The following is an 8,734-nucleotide window of genomic DNA, read 5'->3' on the forward strand; positions in this document are numbered from 1 at the left end:
GCAAACTTTTATAGATAAAACGCTAACCACTACATTACTCACGATCCAATTCTTCGTATTAACATAAAAAATATTATGAGATAAAAACAGGTTCTTTTTATTAACACACATAAAAACTTATACCTAACCCTGTTCATAACTCTACAGCTAACCATATTCTATAGTTAATGACTCACTAATTCTGACATGAACTAAATTCAAATATCTGTTTTTGAATTTATTTTAAAAATCTCAATTTAGTCAATATGTGCGACTCCATTTAGTCAATACAGACGATTCGGATCGTCCTCCATGCATGCAGATTCGGTTGTTCCCGGGTTAATTTCAGAGAATTACCGGGTTGTGAAATCAGAAAAAAGGCATTGCAAGCAATGGGAGTTGAACTTGGCTCTTCTGGAATGAAGACCAAGTTAACAACCACTAGACTAACCCATTTACATGGCGTTTTAAATGCTTTTTAAAATATATATATCAATTCTTTCTAACTAATACATATATATATATATATATATATATATATATATATATATATATATATATATATATATATATATATATATATATAAACATGGAAATACTTAACTCATTTTTTAATTGAAGTATAAATTAATTAATTTTAAAATAAAAATGATAATGAATAAAAAAATAAAATAAAAATTACTTATTCTAAAAAAAAATTTATATAATTATTTAATTATATAAAAATATTTAGACCTTGAAATTATTTTTTGGATATAATTCATAGATTGTTATTCTTATTGTATCTAATTAAGATACTATATAGTAGTATGAACTAATTATATGTTTATATTTGTATTAGTTATTTATAGAATTTGACTTAACTGTTCTTAAAATGTTAGTAAAAATATGTATTTCAAATTTTAATTTTAAGTTTTTGACTATTTTATATTTTTTATTCATGTGAAACCGGTTTTATCGGTTCAACTAGCGGTTTATCGGTTGAACCAATAAACCAGTGAACCAGTAACCTGACCGGTTTGATCACCGGTTCGATTCTTACAACTATGGTTTATATAGCAAAGATCCAAGAAAATCGAATCAATTAGATTCAAATTATGCTCAACGACATGTAAATGTAAATCGAAACAAGTAACTTCGATTTAGAAAACCATTAAATCGAATCAAGTGGTTTCGATTTACGTTGGGCTTGAAATCCGTTGGCTAAATCGAATCGTGTTCATTCGATTTACGTGTATTTAAAAATCGAATCCACTAAATTCGATTTATTCATATTTTTACCATGAACGTAATTTGAATTGATTTGATTCGATTTACTACGTGTTTCACTAAATCGAATTCACTCAATTTGATTTATATAAAAATGTGGTTTGAAACTTTGACGTCGTATTTTTTAGTTTGGAACATTCAGTACATATTGAATTCCATTGGGTTTAATCAAGTCATTTGTCCATAATATTAAATTATAACCACTAAAAGTCATTTAAATATCTTTTATTGTATCAACAAACCAAATAAAATAGATGTAAAATACATGTTATTAAGGTTTTAAATTCAAATTATAAAACAAAATTGAATATAAACTTATTATTATATGTAAGCACATAAGTTAACTTTTTAATTGTGAAATATCTTTTTTGGACAAACTTTACTGAAAACAACATAAGTCAAATTTCAAGTATGAGGATATGACTTTTTAGTTATTATTTAACTTGAAAACATAGATTTATGATATTTTATCTTTTTAACAATATCATACATATAAAAAAATTTTGTAACATAAATTATAGAATAGAAGTTTAATCACAAATAATTCTTTTTTATTTTGATATCATAGCCAAATAATTGTCATATTACATTACATGTCGAAATGCATTTACAAATTCTATTATTTAACTAATTCCTAATTTTATCAGCAACTTATATTTTTTTCTAATGAATCATTAATATTATATATAGTGATTGTTACATGATATTGCCTTTGTATAATATTTAATGATTTAATTTAAAGCAACTCATTTAAGTTTGAAGTTATGTATTCAAATTTTATGATTCTTATTTTTTTATTTTAATAAAAAAATTAAAATTATTTTTTTGTAATATTTGTTTTATGAATTTTCACTACTAGAAAATTAATTATTATAGACGGATATTTCCGACGGATTTTATCCCACTGAAATACAGACAGAATTTCAGAGGGATTTTTTTGTCGGAAAACAAAAAAAATAGATTAGTATAAATTACAGACGGAAAAGAAAATCCGTCTATAATTCCGTCGAAAAATTTAATTTTTTTTTCGTAGAATAATTACAGACGGATTTTCCGTCTGTAATTAAGTAGATAAAACACACATTTTATTAAATTATTACAGACGGAAAATCTGTCTGTAATTTAAAATTTTCTATCTGAAAATTTTAATTTAGACCTAACCTATACCCTCTTCTCTCTCCGTGGCAGCCCTCGTTCAAACTGTGTTTCAAGCTCCATTCAGAGTTACTTTTCTCCCTGGCACGAGATCAAACATGAGGGTTCTTCCTCTCTCCCTGGCACAAGGTTCAGAGTTACTTTTCGAGCTCCATTCAGAGATCAAACACGAGCTTCTTCCTCTCTCCATGGCACGAGTTACTTTTTTTTCCGTGGCTGCTACTTCTGCTTCTTCCGCCGTGGCCGTTGTTACTGCCGCCGCTGCTTGCATCGCACAATCTCTCTGTCATCCCTTGCGTCCTACAAGATCCCCTGCCGCCGCTCTCGTTGCAGAGCTTTCTCTGCCGACGCTCTCATCGCATCTGCTCCCTCTGGCACCTCTTCCATCTAATCTCAACTCGCTCTCTCAGTTCTTCTTGTAACCATCTCAAATTTCAGGTATATAAATCCTGATTTTGTGATTCTGTTCTTTGTGATAAACCTTAGGGCTCAATTTTTCTGTGTCAGTTTTAGGTTTATCATACTCTACTTTTGTGCTTCGTTTGAATCTGCGGATTTACTCTGATTTTGATGAATTTTTTCTGCAATCGAAGCTTTCGTTTGAATCATTTGCTTGGACGAATGTTGAATCTGTTCTGTTCTGCTTTGTTGAAGTAATTTGTAATTCAATTTGAGCTATTTGTTTGATAATTATTTACAACTTTCATTGTTTGATAATCATTTGCTTGTTATTCAGTGTTACAGCTCAAGATCTTGTTGACACTATGCTTCTAAATTTGCTTCTAAATTTCTGATATCTTCACTCTTAACGATGGATCTATAACGCCTCTACTCAAGGTTAGGGTTTCATGTCTCTAATTATATGCTAATTATGAGATTATGTTGATAGTAATTGAGATTGTGAATGTTGCAGAGCATGACAGTGCATAATATGTATGTTGGAGAGGGTTCAGACTTCCAATATAATATATAAAAGGGTGGCTGAGCAGTGGGGTTCTCTTGGTGACTTGACTGTGTCTGTTACATCGATTCGATTCGATTGATACAGAAGGAATACTCAGGATCTGCTAGAACTGGCGATGGATCTGTTAGACAAGATCAAGTTGGTCTAGCGGGTCAAAATACTCAGGTTAATATTTCAATTGCATAACCCTTATAGAGTTCTATTTTATGTTTCAGAATTGTTATTCTGGTAAATAAGGTTTAGTTCAATATTTAATCTGTATTGGTTTCTGTGTTGTTGGCTTATGTATTTTGCAGCTTGTTCATCAGGGTTCACTGAATTATATTAGTTCCCAGGTAAAGCTGGCCCTCCTTGTCTCTCCCAAGTCTTGAAGATATACTTAATCAATTTTTAACCCTTTAATTCTTATCTTCTGTGAGCTCTGAAGCAATGGTAAAAGGATTGGAGGAGTTAGGAAAGTGCTGTTGATTCCTTTTATTGTTGATCTTTTTCTAGTCATATTCTAGCACTTGTTCTGTTTGGTTTATTTTCTTGAGAGTAAAAACTAAAACGAGGTTCAGGGCATACTATAAGAGGTGAATTTAATACATTAACAGATGTAATACATTCGTTTTTTTTGAAAGATAATATAAAAAATAATTATTTTTATTGTGGCATGTAATTGGATGTATTTGTAAATTAAATTCTTTTAAACATTAGCCTGAAAAGAAAATGTGCAAGTTTCATTGAACCTTGAAAAGGGATCGAGATGGGGGGAGGGGCGGCGGGGGCACCCGATTTCTTCTACAAGGAAGCTCAGCGCCTTGGCTATGTTGCTCGCTCTGCCTTCAAGGTTCTCAAAACTTCTGTTTCTTCTTCTTCTTCTAACTAACTAACTAACTTTGAGTTAACAGCTAGTACAGATACAGAAGCAGCACAAGCTCATCAAGGCTGGCTCATCCGTACTGGACCTCGGCTGTGCTCCGGGTGCTTGGCTTCAAGTTGCTTGCCAGAGCCTCGGTCCTCCCAATCATGGCGGTTCCGTTCTCGGCATCAATCTCAAGGTAACCCAAACCTCCATCTCTCTCTTCCATGGAAACACAGCTGATATTGTTGAAATGTATGTTACACTTTTTGAAGTCAAAGAGAGAAACTTGGATTGGAGAATACGCCAAATAATTATTGTGCTTTCCTTTGCATTCAGGTTTTTCAGTCGACTTAGAATGGTTCCAGTAATTGCATTAGTTGGTTTTGAACTATTTAACAGAGGGTTCCTTGTGGTACATATAACACCAGCCCCACTTACTGCATTATTAATAGTGAAATTCACGATTATTTTCTCATCACTAATATGGTTTAGTATACTATTCTTAATCTAAATCTTTTGTGTTAGGTTGGGAGCTGCATCGAAATTGGAATTCCCATGCTAATACTGTTTATAGCCTTGTCTCAGGTACAATTTAAAAGTAGACACTAATGGATTAGAATTCTCGTGTCTATCTTTCTCAAGGCATATTAATTTTGGCATGTTTCTTAGTATTATTGTATAATTAGGTAGCTGTTATTGTATAGGACAAGGGAATAACAAGACAATCCCATCCAAAACTAAAAGAAGCACTCATGATCACGTAGGTCTAGTCGATATATAACTGAAGCTATATACATCTTTTACATGAATTAAACCATCATTCATGCAGAATATATATAATCATCACCATTAACACTTTTCAGTTTTTCCTACTCCCTACTTGGCACGCTAATAATGTCTTTCTCTAATTTTAATGATTTACTTTGGGCTTCAAATAATTGAGTTTATATATGATTTACTTTCAGTTTTTCCTACTCCCTACTTCCTTGCTGTGGACATATGGAGTTTATATATGATTTTTTTTTCTTGAGAAATGCTGCTATAGTTACATCATTTTGTTTAGGATGCCATCTAATTAATATGTTTCCTTTTTCTATTCATTATTTTTGTTTAGGATGCCATCTAATTTAAAGCAGGGTCAGGATGCTCACAACACTGGGATTCATGTTGGCACCTTGAAATGAGAGCAGGGAGTGGATGAAGAAAACTGTCTCAGCATCAATGGCAGTGAAACTAATGCTACCGTTTCTAGAGCACTCACATAGAACTATGCATAAGCTTAAGTCTTTCTACTTTGGACAACTTTCACCCACTACAAATTTAGCATATTAAATTGACTGTAAGTTCGTTCTTTCTTATTTTCTTTTGGCCTTGAACCATCAATTCCATCAAACTATCAAATTTGTTATTGATTAGAATTTAGAATAGAAGCTTCTCTATTCAATTAAGTTACTCAACTTCCCTTGAAATTTGATTATGCAGGGTCCATGCCTAAGCAAAGTGCTATTAGAACACGTATAGTTGTAATGGCTGGCCAAGAAGGCCCTACAATTACAAGAACAAAAAGAAAAAGTGCTACTCAACATGGTCAGTTTCTTAAACAAAGATGAACTTATTTTATTTAATGATAAAAGAAGGAAGATTAAATTTACTGATGCATTGGTATGGCAACGCATGATCATCTGCAGGTGGTTCGACATTGCTTGATCTTCTGCAGGCTCTAGAAGATTATTTGCCGGTTCTTTTGGGGTTAGTCAATGATGGTAAGTCTTATATTTGTTCTTTATTATGTAATATGTGCTTTTTTTTGCCTTTCTGTAAGATAAATATTCTAATATTTGCTTTATGATGAAGGAAGCCATTTACAATATAAAGTATAATTTGTTTGGGTGAATCAAGAGGATGATGCTGAGGTAACTCCAACCATTTTTCATAATATGTCTAATGGTTGGTATGAAGTGTTGTCAGTTTTACATTTGATGGCAATGCTATTACTATTACAGGCTAATTTTTTACTGCTTCCAAGATCATCCACTGATGGTTATCAGCTTAAGGTATCTGAAGGTAAGTAATTTGGAATTTTAACACAAATCCATTGTACGAAATAGCCAAAATCCATTGTAATAAATTGGTTTAGACCTCAAATTAGACTCTTTGCTCTTGAGATAATTGTTGTATATACTGTAATACTTTATTTATAAGAATGTTCTGTCTTCGCAGTTGCACTGATCTTTAGTATATATTGTGTTGATTGTGAAAGTAAAATAGTAGTTACTTGTAACAGAAAGCAGACGAGCTTCTGTTGATATCTTCTTAAAGGCTGCTGGATATCTGGATTGTGCTGTCAAACATGTTCTTCCCCAGTTGCCGGCCGAACTCAGGTTAGTACATATATATGTCATTTATGCAATAACTGGAATGAAGCATTTTCTTTCCCTGTATATGACCTATATAGTTTTCTATATTATTTGATGTTTATTACATGTGTTCTGATTATAGGAGGAATTTACCAGTAGACTTAGCAGAAGGAACGCTTCGAGCACTCTCTCTACAGGCATTAGGATATTGGCCAAGTGTAATTTGTGACATTCATGTAACATTGAGATGGTCATCTTATTTTTTTTGGGTATTTTTTTATTAAGACAATGAGATATTGGCCAATGATGTTGAAAAATAACATCCAATTTTATAGGTATCATGTAATGAATATTATGTTTATTTATGTGATTTTTGGCTTTCTTTTTTCAATTTACAGTGTTTGATGGAGTAATTTAGAAAACAAATCTAAAGTATTCATTTTGCAATGGAAAAATCTAAAAAAAAATCTATTTTATCTTACTGACGGATTTACAGATGGATTTTCTGTCTGTAATCAGAACGAGATGATTTTCCAAAGTTCAAATTACAGATGGAAAATTCGTCTGTAATTACAGATGAAAAATCCGTCGAAAAATTTGTCTGTAATTACAGACGGAAAATCCGTCGGAAAATCCGTCTGTAATTACAGACGGAAAATCCGTCTGAAATTTCGTCTGTAATTACAGACGGAAAATCTGTCGGAAAATCCGTCTGTAATTACAGATGGAAAATCCGTCGGAAAGTTCGTCGCCTTTGGGAAATAGATAGAAAATTTACAGAGGGAAAATCCGTCGGTAACTGCTAAAAATCCGTCTGTAATTTTCAGACGGAAAAAAAATCCGTCGGTAAATAATTTCCGACGGGGCTTTTACAGAGGGACAAAATCCGTCGGTAACCAAAAATCCGTCTGTAATAAAGACTAAATCCGTCTGTAAATCTGTCTGTATTAATCCATTTTCTAGTTGTGTTCATACCATTTTTTTGAATACTTAAAAAGTATTCAATATGATTTTATTCTCATTGATTTTTCTTAATTTTTCGTCTTGTTAGAAATAAAGTAATTATTAAGGTTATTAAGTTAATATTCAAATTGGTCCATAAAATTTTGAATTTCAAATTATTCTTCAAAATCTCTATTTACTCAATTTAGTTTTTAAGATTGATATTTGTGACTCACATTAATTTCTCAAATATTTTTTCTTACGACATGTTGACGTGACATATTAACATGGCATACTAATATCACTACAAAAAATTCGTCGAATATCGTCGAATTTACCGGCGGATTTATCAAAACAATTCGCTGGTAATATATGTTTATTGTCAAAATTATTGTTAGAGTAAATCTGACGGTATAAACCTCGTCGGTAATTATTTATCGATGAATTTTTTTTTGTCTGCCGCTAATTATCATCGGAAAATTTTTGCTAGTAATTTTTACCATCGCATTTTTTTGGTAAATTCGACAATAATATATTATTAATTAATAATTAAATTAATAACTGCCAACAGATTTAACTGGCATTAAATTCGACAATAAACTTAAATTTAAATTTAAATTTTTTAAAATGTATATTTTAAAATTTTCATGTCAATCTTTCTTATTTCATTATTGATCAATTTTGTATTATCAAAAAATATGTTTTACGTTGCTATAAATATTTAATATTTATTAATAAATTGATTGTAAATAGAAAATATAAAATATTATAATATTTCTCATGATTTAATGATAATCATAAAACTAAATCAAGCAGCATTGTATATAAAAATTATAATTTTTCTAAATGGTTTACTTATACTTTCAATTATCTGTTCAAATAATTAAGTTATATACTCAAAAAAAAAAAAAAAAGTAGTCAATATAATTATTATGATTATAAGAGTTTATCCACATCACTTACTAGAAATACTTATATAATATACCGATAATGAGCTTGTATAAAAATCAAGGGTTGGGGTAGCAAATAAATAGAGGATAAAACATATTCAAAATAAATAAATAAATCAATAAAAATATGCAATTGTCTTAATTGTAATGTATATTCACGTTACATAAATTTTTTTAAGGTGATGTTAACATATAATCAATCTCAATTTCTAGGCATGCATCAATTTGATATTTTTATTTTTAATTTTATTATATACTTTTAAAGTAGACA

At 30.7% G+C, this 8,734-nt stretch overlaps 1 pseudogene; it reads left to right on the forward strand.

Moving 5' to 3' along the window:
- Positions 1-2,348: 2,348 nt before the first annotated feature.
- Positions 2,349-6,968, forward strand: LOC112782802 (uncharacterized; annotated as a pseudogene).
- The last annotated feature ends 1,766 nt before the right edge of the window (positions 6,969-8,734 follow it).

This window comes from Arachis hypogaea, chromosome 20, assembly GCF_003086295.3.
Source record: "Arachis hypogaea cultivar Tifrunner chromosome 20, arahy.Tifrunner.gnm2.J5K5, whole genome shotgun sequence".
Lineage (NCBI taxonomy): Eukaryota > Viridiplantae > Streptophyta > Magnoliopsida > Fabales > Fabaceae > Arachis > Arachis hypogaea.